Here is a 15,662-nt window from a genome sequence, read left to right as displayed (position 1 = left end):
CTAAGCGTTTCACTTTCCCCCCTTTCGCCATTTCATGAGTTCTATCTTATGCAAGGTTCGGAGGTTAGTTGTTGAGCGACAGGAGGTTTTAGTCGGTTCGACTCCGACATGCCCCGCCCGTCATCTCCAGTGGAGGTCGGAAGTCCGACGATTTCCTCCTGACCAAAAAAAAGCACATTTGAGTTCTGGCCGCTTAATGCCAAGTGGGTCGTGTGCAATACAAAAGATGAAAGATAAAAAACGGTGCGTATGCAACTTGGTGCACGTGAATGAAGGGAAACTTCTTTTTCGATGTGTAGTGTTGTAGTTTTCTTCATTATTCATCCTTAAATCAGATTGCTCTTGTAATAGGGAATGCTGTGTTTAAGAAAAGCGACATCTCAATATTTATATTATATATATGTCGTGGTTAACGACTTTTAGTAATATTAAGAAATTGTTTTGACTATTATTTTAAAATGATGAAATGTTGTTTTGATAATTATCACAAAATGTAAGGTAGACTCCGTAGCGCCACAGTATAAAATGGCGGTACGTGGGCAGAGTCGTGGCATTCCGTGTCAGACAGTCATTCGGTCCGTATCGGACGGTCCGTCCGTCTCAGTCGGTGAGTCTCTGGCAGTCAGTCGGTTTGTCGGTTTTATTGACTTTTTATAAACTGAGTTCAACCAAATACGAGTGATGACGGAAACTACGGCTCAGGCATCCCCGCGCGTGCGCCGACATATATTTTTAATTATTTTAAATATTTCATTTAAATATTGGACGCTACTGGTTGCTAACGCTCGCGCTGGCCTGTAACAGTACATTACGCGCATGCGTTCTAGTGTCACGCATTCACTGTCGCTCTGTCTCTTTCTATTCCCCCTCCCCAGGAGCGTTAAACGTTTAACGCAACCTTGTTGGAAGTCGCATTAGAAGTTTCACTTCAATAATCTTTGCAGCAGGCACTAATGAAAGACTCAATAAAATAGCTATAAATAGAATCTATATATTAATACGTGAAGCAAAAACTTTGTATCCCTTTTTGCGAAAATTGCGCGGACTGAAGAATATGAAATTTTCCACACTTATAGAGAATATACAGAAGAAGTGCACAATGCTAATATTTTTTTAAATTATGCATAAAAGATATATTAAATCAATAAAGAAAATATTACATACACTACCATGTATTTGACGCACACACGCATGCATGCTGTTTATTGTCAAACTTTTGTTCTTGACGTCTGTGGTCAAATTGAGAATAGATTAAATATTGTTGTGTAGTCTTGGCGAAATTTGTGATTATAGAAGTATAAAATACAATCATAATAGTGTACAAACTTACAATTCCAATTAATTATAGTCGAATTTCGACTACTGCGGGACTTCTAATCAGATATTAATGTATAATGTTTTTAATTTACTGACATAAATTAAATAAGTAATACTAATAAAAAATATCCTTTTAATTGAATTAAAGATTAAAAAATAATCATAATAATAAAATCTTAATTTTGATAACCCATATTTTGTAAGTTACTCTCCTTCAAGGCTACAAACAAATAGATCCGACCCTAATTCGTTACACAAGTATGTGTGCGGGTAAGCGTCTTTGTGTGCATACACAGTTAGGGGTGTCATTCACAGTTCGTATATTTTTACGAAAATTATTTTTATTCTTTTAGTATTTTCAGACAGTTTTGTCAAACTCATAAAGCAGAAGTAGCTAGTCAGATCTTTGCGTCGTATTGAAGACCGCTTGAAAACAGAGTTTTTATTATATACTCCAAATGTGTGTGAACTCCGCACATACATATAACCCTGGATAATTTGTGTCTTTTTTAATCAAATTATTTAAACGTTATACGCCAATGCATCGGAGGCATTAGAAAGATTGACAGCTTAAACCCAGGGCGCCGGTATGATTCGCTTGCTTACATGAGTACCTACGTAAATAAAATCTTGGAATTTTTTTACGTTAAAAAAACATTAAAGAAATGAATAACATTAGTTAACGATATTTTTATCTTAAGCACAAACGCTGTTAAGCAAGATGTGTTCACACACAAAAGGGTGAATTCTATAATGTATTATTTTATGTAAATTAGTTCAATGTTTATGTGTGCAGATGTTATCCAGTTGTGTAAACCAAATAAATAAATAAACAATGAATGGTCGCCGTAATCATTGTAACTGAAGGCAGATTACTAAGCAATAGAATCCGGCAAAAGACAGGCAGGACCGGCGCTCAAGCGACAGACTTCGAATCCCGCGTTTTTCCCGCGCTTCACAAAAATCAATATATACTGGAACTGCTGACAGGCCGTTTACAACGAAGAACTTGTTTCGACGAAAAACCCGCGGATCTTACTTATGTAGGTAATAAAATTAATATTTTTATTTTGGCTTGCACGTGTTCCAAATTTGAAAATCAATAATAATAATAACGTTTTCGGCGCGGCCCTAGCCGCTTAGTTTGCATTCCGCTCGCGGACACGCGCGCCACAATCAAGTACAACACCCGAACGATGGACTCGCATAGTGTGGATAGTCCTAGTGCTATTTTTTAATTTCATTTTTGAAGTGCCAATATTTTAATTATGAAAATGCTAGGAATTAAAAATAAAAGAATCTTTCATGTTTTGCTTCAGTGAATTATAAGTATTTTGATAATTTTAAATTAAATTGTAATTAAATCATTTTAGTGGGAATAAATAATTTCATTTCATTTAGTATTTTCTTTTCATTTTAGTGATGTTTAATAGCATATTTACGCTTTGATCGAAACGAAGACAATGGTGGATTTTTGTTCATTTAACGAAATAACAATGTAAATTAATAATGTCATTGTTAATCATAACAGTAACAACCTAACGACCTAACCTCGAACCTTGCCTAAAGGGACTCCTTTGAATAATATATTTTAGTTATTAAATTATTATTATTATTTATTATTAAATATTATTAATACCATTTTAATATTATTAATTTAGTATTTATTTGTAATTTAATATAAATTTCAATATACTCATTATTGTTTATATAACATAATAACGCTCACTGAATTTGAATGGATATCGTATAATCATGGTTGAAATGAGGTAATGTAAAGAGGTTAATTATAATCATTAATATTTTAAATTATTTTTTCCATTTATTATAAAAATTAAGAGAAAGAGTCTTCGAAACATAAATGTTTCGTCTTCCCTTCCAACTCTGAGTATTGTTCTTCTGAAATAATAAATGGTTTTATGTACTCTAATTTATACTAATTTATTAATTGGAAATCAACATTAATAAAACTGGCATATCCACGTATATATCGACGCATGCACACACAGAAAGTAAGACAACACTACTACAAATATAAATATAAAATACGTTATATGTAACGCACACGTAAACACACGCAAAGCACAAAACAGAAGTTCTTTTTTTCTTCTAATTTTTTCAATACTTCTTCATGGCAGTGGGTAATTTTGACGTGAAATAATTTTGAATAAAACTATTTTTCGTATTTATGTTGTTTTTTTTCCATGAATATAAGCAGGTATTTATTTAGATTCAAAAGTACCTACGAATTAATTAATGGAATATAAAGAAGCGCTGTGTGACAATAGAGATTGAGAGAGAGACATTTTCAGTTGGCTTTATGGCAAAGGGATCTGTGGCTATGTCGACAGCACGCTGTGATTTTGAAACAAATGTTTTCGTAATAAAAAAAAAATCAAATTATTTTAATGCTGAAATCGAATATAAAAATCATAGGCATAAGGTCTATATAGGCATTATATGTGTGTAAGCGAATAATCTAGAAGGTTTTTATTTTTATTTTTAAATAAGTTCGAATAAAAATAGTTCCTAAATAGCATTTATGTTAATTGCAATGTCTTCGATACGGTATTCAAATCACTCGCGTTAGTTCCGACGGCGCGTGGTAATCGCATTACCTTTAATTAAGTAAAGTAATTTTAGCTGATTTCTCTCATTTTGTTCATTGTAAATATTAAGCCTCCGATGGTGGGTTTCGATCATCAACGTCAGCAATGCTAACAACACAACTGAAGATTTAATTTATTTTGTTACCTAGTTTAATAAAGAAAATATATTTTGACATTAGCGCGCCATTTGCACGCGTATTGCACGTGACGTCACGATAGCGTTCGCTTTGCTTGAGTACCCCGCGCACCTCCCGCACCCCCGCCCGCTCCTGCACCGCGCGGCTTGCAGTAATTATTGTGAAATCGCAAAAGATACGACTCTAGAAGTTTCGAATTTCCAAAAACATTGGGAGTCTAGAAAAAAACAAATCGAATGTTCGAATTTCGAATTGAGATTAATGCTATTATAAACAATGTGAAACGAAGAGGTTAATAAAACATTTGTGAATTGTATTGTTTTAATATTTAATGTTTGTTAAATTAATTTAAATAAATTATAGTTATGGGCGTTGTTATTATTGTGAAAAACGCTGTAGAGAAGCTGTTTGGTAGTTATGGCTTATCTGGTAATTAGATTCGGCGGCAATTCTTGAGTTCACATGTGTTCCGAATTGCTATTCAAGTATGTATGCTATTATTTTAAGAAGAGGTCGACCGAAGAAGACGTGGATGGAGTGTGTGAATGACGATATGAGAGACAGAGAAGAGTGAGTGTTGAGGTGACGGCTGATAGAAGAGAATGGAAGGGAAAAATTAGCTGTGCCGACCCCACCTAGTGGGATAAGGTGGAGAAATAGACATTTTTATTTTAAAATATTCTGCGCGTTACTAAGCTGCGCAGTGTGATGCTGTGAACTGAATCTTTAGCTTTTTGCATTCAAAATTATTGTTAAAACTATTTCTTTCATAGATATATAGATATTTTAACACATGGTGACCTACGCGGCGCAGTGAAGTAATTATATCACTCCTCGGTCTACTTAATAAAGCGCCGGAATATTTAGTAGATTTTTTTATTGCTTAGATAGGTGGACGAGCTTACAGCCCACCTGGTGTTAAGTGGTTACTGGAGCACATAGACAGATACAGCATAAATGCGCCACCCATCTTGAGATATGAGTTGTGAGGTCTCAGTATAGTTACAACGGCTGCCCCGCCCTTCAAACCGAAACGCATTACTGCTTCACGGCAGAAATAGACAGGGCGGTGGTACCTACCCGTGCGGACTCACATGAGGTCCTACCACGAGTAATTACGCAAATTATAATTTTGCGGGTTTGATTTTTATTACACGATGTTATTCCTTCACCGTGGAAGCCAATCGTGAACATTTAATTTAGTGCGATTGCCTCCATTAATTATCAAATTGCCTCCTGGCGGGGCGTGGGCCCCACATTGGGAAACACCGCCTTAAGCCCTTCTCTTTGGAAAATCTTTGGTGACGTCATTGATATCGCGTGTGCGAACGAGATAGACATAGTTTTATGTTTCAGCAAGCGATTGAAGCGTATATTGCCGGCCTGTTAGTATCGCTAGTTTTCATATCGGTGAGCAAGCTGACTGCCCATCTGGTGTTAAGTTTCAACGTTCCTCAAATAAGAACTCAACGCGGCAGAAATAGGGGCAGCATAGTATTTAAAACACGCTCTAACCTAATTTACGAACATAAATATGTACCTTAAAATACTATACATATATTCCAACACATAAATGACAGCATATATGTATGTATGTATGGTTACCTATATCTCAAAGTTTGTATATGAATGTTACGAACAGTAATACGAAATGCGACGATATTGAAAACGCCTAAAAATAATATTTGTGCTATTAACGCGGATACTTACAAGGCTATTATATATATCGAAAGGAGAAAGGATTTTTTTGTTTAAGAGACATTTATCTTTGTAATTAATGGTCCGTTTTATTTGCTATCAGCATCAACAGTTCGATGTTTCTAATTGAACTTCAATTAAGTTTACTCCATCGAAATAGCCGAAGAAGTTTTTTGTTATAATATTTTTTCCAAATGCATAAACTAAATGGCTCTCTTGTAAAGTAGCAAAAATGTTCAAATAAAATATTATTGTATATTAGACAACAACAGATAACAGTATTATTGAAACTTGGCAATTAAATAAAAAAATTGGTTGCGCGCGGGAGTAGTAATAGGATGCGTTGTGAATTATTACTCTCAGACACAGCCCACTGAGTTTCTCGCCGGATCTTCTCAGTGGGTCGCGTTTCCGATCCGGTGGTAGATTCTGCGAAGCACGGCTCTTGCTAGGGTTCGTGTTAGCAACGTCATCAGGTTTGAGCCCCGTGAGCTCACCTACAAAAGTTAGGGTTACGCTGATATAGCCTCTCAAGGCTCAAGCTTAGGTAGAAAAAAAAAAGAAAAAAAAAAGAAGGGAATTATTGGGATGACGCTACCTATGGAGTTTGTCAGTTACTAATTACCGCGACTATCCAAAGCGTGGTTCTACCCGATCGATCACGCTTTACCGCTAGCTGCCTAGATGGCGGCACATGTATATTATGTAGTGCTTGAAAGAAGTGAAACTTCTTTTGCGGTGTGTAGTATTGAGGTTTTCTTCATTTTTCATCCTACAATCAAATTCTCATGTAATAGGGAATGCTGTGTATAAGAAAAACGACCTAGCTCGATTTGTCCTTTCCCTCTCTCCACGGTCGAGTGGTTCGCGAGACGATATCTATTCTTTCACTCTCGCTCGTCCTAAATTGTATCTTTACTCTCAAGCCGTAACGAATTTGTCGCGTGTAAAATTTTACTATCAATGCGCTAAAAGAAGTTGAACTTAAAAAAGTCCTGCAATTATCGACCTTATCGCTTCGGGTCTTACTTAATACTAGCGACCCGCCCTCGCTTCGCTTCGGAAACATTAAATTTTATTATTGATAGCCGACTCTCGCGATGTTATCCGCGGTTTTTGTCGGGTGACCCCGTTTGATGAAGCTAGTTTAAAAAAAGCCTAAGTTACTCCTTATATCATCAGCTAACTGTCAGTGAAAGTCCTGTCTTGCTTGGTATTAATAAAATGTTTGTGTACCGGGCTATTAATTGGTGCAATAAGACCTCCTCTATTTGTGACAGAAAAGGATCTGGCCGTCCACGTATGTTTGTACGAAAAAGGTGGTCAAAGCAGTAAGGGAAAGAATTCGAAGAAATCCTGTCCGAAAGCAAAAGATTTTATCTCGGGAGATGAAGATAGCATCTAGAACCATGTCGCATTTTTTAAAAGATGACTTAGGACTTGCAGCATATAAGAGACGTACTGGTCATTTCTTAACTGATAATTTAAAAGAGAATAGGGTGGTAAAATCGAAACAACTACTGAAGCGGTACGCAAAGGGAGGTCATAGAAAATTTTTGTTTACAGATGAGAATTTTTTTACAATTGAGCAACATTTTAACAAACAAAATGACCGTATTTATGCTTAAAGCTCTAAGGAAGCTTCCCAATTATTCGATAGAGTGCAACGTGAGCACTATCCGACTTCAGTGATGGTTTGGTGGGGTATTAGCTATGAAGGAGTGACTGGGCCATACTTTTGTGAAAAAGGTATCAAAACATCGGCACAAGTGTATCAAGACACCATTCTTGAGAAGGTAGTGAAGCCCCTTAACAACACTATGTTCAATAATCAAGAATGGTCCTTCCAGCAAGACTCGGCGCCAGGTCATAAAGCTCGGTCTACGCAATCTTGGTTGGAAACGAACGTTTCGGACTTCATCAGAGCTGAAGACTGGCCGTCGTCTAGTCCCGATCTTAATCCGCTGGATTATGATTTATAGTCAGTTTTAGAGAGTACGGCTTGCACTAAACGCCATGATAATTTGGAGTCCCTAAAACAATCCGTACGATTGGCAGTGAAAAATTTTCCCATGGAAAGAGTGCGTGCTTCTATTGATAACTGGCCTCAACGTTTAAAGGACTGTATTGCAGCCAATGGAGACCACTTCGAATAAGCTATACTTTAATTTTTTTTTATATTTATGTATTAAACTAACACACTGTAAAAGTAATAAATGTTATTTGCCATAGATTTTTTTTGTTTTCCTTTGTAACAGTATTTACGGCCAGACTCAGTATATGTATAGATGTATGGTCATTTTAAAATGTGTTCACGGACGTTTCGTCATATGTCCTATTACGCGAAACAGTCCGCTACATAACCAAACATTGTACGCGATCAAGTATTCACGTGTACACTTCTTATCTGCTAGGTTTACATGTTAGATTTTAAATTTGATAAAAACAAATTTTAATTACGAAACTTATAATATTATGGTTTTGAACGAAACCGATGATCGTGTGTTTTTAGCAGTCCGTGGAGTAGTGCCAATTTTTTGGAAAATCGAAATGTCGAACCCGTCGCTTGCGACGAAGGGCTCGACCCACACACACAGCCCACTGAGTTTCTCGCCGGATCTTCTCAGCGGGTCGCATTTCCAATCCGGTAGTAGATTCATTCGCGAAGCAGCTGCTCTTGAGTTGTTAGGTCTCCTTCGGAGGCGCTCGGGCAGCTGTTAGCAAATCCTACCCTTCCTGGCCGGCCCTTTGCTCGCCTGTCCTGGTGAAACTGGAAAGCCCTCCTACCAGTAATTACCAGTAATTACCCTACCAGTAATTACGCAAATCATAATTTTGCGGGTTTGATTTTTATTACACGTGTTAGTGACGTGTTATTCCTTCTCCGTGGAAATCAATCGTGAACATTTGTTAAGTGCGTATTTCATTAGAAAAATTGGTACCCGCCTGCGGGATTCGAACACCGGCGCATCGCTACATAAGAATGCACCGGACATCTTATCTTTTTGGCTACGACGACTTACAAAATTAATGTAGTCCCTAAGAATAGTGCAGTATTTTTAATCTATTCTATTAAATAAACCTACAGTGGTTTTTACGGATGTTCCGTTATAACTACTGAACCGTGCATCCGATTAACTTGAAACTTGGTATCCATGTAGAAAATACATGCACTTAATGGAGAGGCTAATATTTATATGAGTGTTGGACTCCCTATACCAGTTGCGGAGGCGTTAATGATGAAAATCTTTGTGGGGATGAGAAACAATAATGTTAATTTTAAATGTCCAGCGAAGCGGACGGGTACAACTAGTATATATATATATATATATTAAGCACGAAGCAGAGTGTTTTAATTAGCCCCTCACCTCCAGAAGTCGGTACCCTCAAAAATAACTGTCCAACACACCCTGTACATAAATTAGCATAACTTGCAATAAACACAGTCCACGTTCAAAACAAGCGGCGTCTCATTTTCTCGGCGGCATGTAATCCGAGCTTCACATACCGTTGTTAGGGCACGTTTATCAACATATGACGCGCTACGGATCCCGCGGCAAACACATTAAGCTCTTAGCTCTATTAAATACCGCGGCTTCTCTTCTAACTAAATTGGTAATAAGGTATATAGGCTTAGTTGACGACTTTTGTGACAGAACTAAGGTATGCGGTACCTATTCTGGTATTCACTTTGAGAAGGCGGCACGACATGTGAACCCTCTTGTCGTGGCTGCTGGAAACTACGTACCCGATCCTGTAGACCGAATGGTAAACAGTCGACGTCGCCCAAAAAACGTCATTTCGGATCCTCCCGATCCATTAACGGTGCTTTTAGGTACCTCAAGCACCGGTCACCGTCCTCGTCGAACCCGTCGCTTGCGACGAAGGACTCGACGAGCGAATTGACACACAGACACAGCCCACTGAGTTTCTCGCCGGATCTTCTCAGCGGGTCGCGTTTCCGATCCGGTGGTAGATTCTGCGAAGCATTGCTCTTGCTAGGGCCAGTGTTAGCAACATTCCGGTTTGTGCCCCGTGAGCTCACCTATCCGACCGCGCGTAGTTAGAACAGCCCCTTATGCTAACAGAGAATAGGTAGGGAAAAAAACAAAAAACTCAAGCCGTGTGGCACGTCACAAAAACTTCATGAAAAACAAATGAATATACGGAATCATGAATAATTCTAAATAGACTGACGTTGTCCTACGCAACAGAGATAATACACATAAATTAGTTATAGATAAGCAACTCAAGCACTCAACAAAAATGTTTGCGGGCGTCGGCCACTAGATGGCTTCGCTTCGATTAGTTTCTCATTGCTCCTATAGATGGCAGTAACATTTTACCTATCCTATATTTTATTTTTAATGAATGATTTTGTATCTTTTCAGAGAGCACAAATTGATAAAATTTAATCAATTTATCTATAACAAATAAAATCTTGCATGAATTATAATGTTTTGATTTTCTGTGTTTCATTGTACAATAATTAAATGCCTTAACTTTAATAGCATATAAGTTTAGGGGCATCCGCTACAAGATGTCGCTAGTTTCCATACAAAAAATATTTGTCTTAAGGTATTGCAGTTTCAGGGCCCTACTACTCAGTACGGACTTTTTTAAATAATACTCCTTAATAATTTTGTGATAAAATTATATTTATTAAAAAAAAACTCGTAAAATTTTCAGATAATTGTCTATAGGTACCTACCACACAAACGTCTGACATTATAAGATGAATTTATAATTATTTTACACATTAAAATACAATTATCTTATATGTATATTTTTAAGTACAATTATTAGGTTATACCTAGTACTTAATTACAATATGAAGTCATCTTTCACAGTATAAGCTAGCGCCCTCTGTGAATTCATATTATATTAACTTCACCAACCGTCCTAAATTAAAACTCAGCTCAACTTAAACATGAGGTTTAACAGAAGCTAGTAATAAAAAAATCGCATAGATGGCGCTGTTTTAAAAACTAATAAACGCTTTTCAATTTTAAAAATTCTTATTCTTGTTTTGTACTCCTCGGGCACAGCTAATGTAGGTGTGCTCCAATCACACATGCGCCGCAATTACTTATTGTAAGTGTAAAGAAAAAAAACATCAAAATAAAACAACATCTTCATTTTCTTACAAAAATTGTCATTTATTTACAATAATAATAATAATAATACTTTTACAAAACTATTTTTCTCATCATTTAGTCTCTACATACGAGTATTTAGAAGGACGCACACTCAGCTAATTATTACTAAGGCGTGATTCTTACAAAACAATATTGCAAATACACATAAGTTTACATATTTTAGAATTTCATTTTCACAACTTGAACACACGTTATATACAATTAAGGTGACCTACAATTTCAATTTTGAAAAAAATAACACGCAACACATTTTATTTGCAATAGAAAATTTTATTTGTTTGTTTTCTGAAAAGTGTTCGAATTGCCCGCCATGACGCGCGACGCTTACGCGTAAGCCGTAATGGCGTCGAAAAACAAAAGCGTTGTTTGGATTACACAATGTCTTCCACTCACTATTTTTTCTAATCATTGAATTTAAATAACGTTTATATGACTCCTATTCAAAGTTTATAGGTGTACAATAATAATAAAATACAACAATTTTGGTTGATATAATTTGTTAAGAGAACGATATAATTTGTTAATATTAACAGAAATATATATATACGTGTAAAGAATTATAAAAAAAAAGAACCGAAATTCGGTAAGAAAATTGTATAATTATGTGAGTTAGACGTATATTTTTGGGTTTTTTTCTCCATGATTTTACTTTAAAATTTCATGCGGGTCCATATTTCGATGAAAGGCGTTGTGTTATTAAAAAAATTGTCACACCGGAAGTTTCTAGATTTGCATGCAATTTTCTACGAATCTTTTGCTAATTTCCGAAGTGACTACTTCTAAATGAAGCCGCTTCAAGAGTCCATGCTAACTTACTAATCATTTAAAAAAAAAACTGACATTTAATCATTTGCAACACAAATTACATTAATATGCTGTATATTTATGATAAAAACAAAAAAATATGGCTTCCTAATTTTTATTTTTGATTTCGTTAACCGACCGGCTTTATTTGTGGTAAATTTTTTGATATTAAATTTAAATTACTGACTCGGATTCACTAGTTTTTTTTTCTTTCTAAACAGTAAAAAAACCTCAGAAGAATAGATATATGTGTTTTTGTAAGAAAATACATTATCGCCTTTTATAGTCCGGCCATTGTTTGAGTGTTTGTGACAAATGAGTGATCTGTCATGACATGCTCTGAAATTCATTTTTAATTTATATTAACATGTTGAGCGCCACATGAAAAATCGAGTATGTATTTTCATTCGGGCCATGAGAGTCACCCGTGAGCCTTTTAAATTATCTAAGCAAGACGTGAGATTCGCTAATCATTATCTTCCGTGTAAATTATCGCGTTTTATAAATTTTAGAATGAAAATCTCGAGTTGATAAAAAATACTGATTTTCCTGATATCAGCTTGGCCCGAATGGTATAGTACTGTGACGCCGGTAAGATCAACGCCATCTATTGTCGTATAGCAGAAACGAATATCAAAATCGCTAGTAAAATCGAGAACGCTCGCGAAATACAACGCCATCTATTATCAAATAACGGAAACAAATATTTACTCGACTGGTCAAGAATGTTCTCGATAATTCTAGGGATGTCGTATCGACTGTAAAAGCTTTGCAGATATGACACGAAGGCAGTTAGTAATTATTTCTACTCGAGGCGAAACAGCGAACGGATCACCTGAAGCGAAGCGGAAGAAGCGAATTACGTATTGTAAAGAGCTCTGTAAGTGCTCTAAGTGTTAAATAGAGTTTTAATGTGTACTTTGGTGGAAGTTTTATTTATCCCGAACCCCAGCGCGTAACAATACGCTGGACCACGGATAGGTCCAGAAGCATTCAGCATGTTAATTGTGTTAAATGTTTTTTTTACATTCGCTCATACATTACGAGTAGGGTTGCCACCTTTTTTTTGCAAATAATGTACATTGGTTATTATAGGTAGGAAAAAAAGTAGATGGTATTAAAATAAAGTACAATTTTGTTTTAAATTATTATTATGTTTAAATATGTACATAATATGTTTAATTATAATTGAATAAATTAAACTAGAAATTGTGACAATTAATGACAGTGACACTGTTGACAATTGAGGTTAAGTTGCGTTCAGAAATATTTATTATAAAAACGAATGCTTAGGCGACATCGATTGAGCAATCGATGTAAGTCGCTTAAGGAAAAAAAAATACATATAAATCTCTCAAAATCTCACAGAAACCAAATCATGCCGAATAAAGTATTTTCATATACTTTATTTTTCACATAAAGTATAGAGTACAATTACCTAAAATAACTTAAAATACTTTATTATAAAGTACGGGTGGCAACCCTGATTAATAGTCACATCAAGATAATCTTTATTTTTCATCGCCTTTGTTGGCCGGACTATAATTTCTTTATTCTTATAGTTCCTATAAACATTTCAATTGCATTGGGCAATCTGAATAAAAATCGAATATGATTTATTTATTTATTGCACAGATGGTTGGACGAGTTCACAGCCCACCTGGTGTTAGGTGGTTACCGGAGCCCATAGACATCTACAATGGCTGCCCCGCGCTTCAAAGCGAAACGAATTACTGCTTAGCATCAGAAATACGTAGGGTGCTGGTACCTACCCGTGCGGACTCATAAGACGTCCTAAAACTATGAATACCCACACTGAATTGTTAAATAATTTTAATAAGTTTCAATATTAATGTGGGAAACATTGTGTATTACTATTTTCGGATGCGATAAACCTTCAAACAATCAAGGCTTACCCTCAATTTTTTACAAAAAAAAACGCATTAACATCGACAGCGCAATGTATTTGATCGTAGTATCATACGCATTACATTGCGCGTTCAAAAATATTTCTCCAAAAAAAAAGAACCAATTTGATTCTCTATTTTAACGCTAAAGTCAATTTCTTTAAACAAAATATTATTATTTTTAAATTATTTATGTGTATATAGAACCTTAAATATATCTTAGAAATAAAATGTTATGTGCTAAATAATTAGTTTAATATATTTACAGTCTTAACGAATTTACCCGTTTGTTTTTGTGTATATTAAAATAATGAGAATGAAGCTATAATGTAGCATTTAAAACGAGTAGCATTTAGAACAAATTAAGTGAAGCGCGTAAAAGGAGGACAAAAAAAAAAAAAATTTTAAGGTTTTTTTTCTTCTGACCAATGCTGGTTACCTTGCGGGTTATGCCGTCGTCATCGGGCGACTAGGTGAGCTCACGGGGCTCTGACCTGAAGATGTGGTTAACACTAGCCCTAGCAAGAGCAGTGCTTTGCAGAATCTACCACCGGAAATCGCGACCCGATTACGATTCCGATGCCACTAAGCGATGTCTGTAAGATCGTCTAGGATCTAGCTTTTCCTCCCTATCTATTCGCTGGTAGCTTATGAGGCTATTACAGCTACTGACGGGTAGGTGAGCTCACAGACTCAACCTGAGAGAGTTTGGTGACACTGGCCCTAGCAAGAGCAGTGCTTTGCTGAATCAACTACCGGATCGGAAACGCGACTCACTGAAAAAAAACGGCGAGAAACTCAGTGGCTTATTTTTTAGTATCATTCGCGACTCTACAGTTCTCTCATTGTTCTTTATAAGGCATTTTTTTAATTCGATACCGTTTGAATGTTTAGGAATTTGGTCCCTGATTATTTTCAAATCAAACAAAACCCCCCTCCATTTGTTTTTATAAATAAATATATATATAAATTATATAATATTTCGTTTATTTTTATGTTTACGTTACATTATTTTTTATTGCTTAGTTGGGTGGACGAGCTCACGGCCTGCCCGGTGTTAAGTGGTTACCGGAGCCCATAGACGTTTACAACGTAAATGCCGCCACCCACCTTGAGATACCACCTTTTTACAATACAACGGCTGCCTCACCCTTCAAACCGAAACACATTACTGCTTCAATTGCATAAGTTGATAAAAAATTCTATGCAATAGCTTTACCGCGGCAGTCCCCGAGTGCCACATACTGTTTTTTTTTTCTATATTCATGTACGTATTCATATGAAATTAATTCAATTATTACGAACGTGGAAAATTTTGTTTTAATAATTTTAATTCAACCATTTATTATTTATATCTCACGTATTTCTTTAACAGGTGATATTCTTATATTATGTATAATGCATGAAAACAAAACAAAAAAAAAAGATTTTTGGGTGCTTCACTTTTATCCACCGAACGCTACGTTGCGTTATCCTCGTTAGTCGGCCGCTTAGTACATACACAATATCATTTTGCGAATAGATTCTCCATTATTAAAACTTCAAGAACGCATTAAATATAAAATATGTGATGTAAAAAACAACAAATTAATGATTTTGTTCAAAAAAATATTTTCCCAGCGAAAACTTTCAGAGATTTATAAGCTTTTTATTCATTCGAAGCTCACACAGGTTTGGGATGGTGACCGGGGCGACTTAGACGGTGACGTCATCGCTCCCGTCTCACCCCCCACAGATCAGTGTGCTTCGAGCGAGTTTTTTAACGTCCTCGATAGCGTAAAAGTTAACTCACTACATATTTGTATGAAGTTGGAACGTTTGCCTACGTTTGCCGCTCTAGGGGCGCTGTTCCAACTCCATACAAATTTGAGTTAACTTTTACGCTATCGATAACGTTAAAAAACACGTACTAAGCACACAGAAAGCATGTGCTTTACTACCGCATTCAGTACAGCGCCTCCGACGATGGTAAGCTCAAAAAAGCTCCTCGATATAAGCAAATTGGTCGTTATACAAATATTTCGATCTAGA

This window comes from Bombyx mori, chromosome 24, assembly GCF_030269925.1.
Source record: "Bombyx mori chromosome 24, ASM3026992v2".
Classification (NCBI taxonomy): Eukaryota; Metazoa; Arthropoda; class Insecta; order Lepidoptera; family Bombycidae; genus Bombyx; species Bombyx mori.
This window is presented reverse-complemented; position numbering follows the sequence as displayed.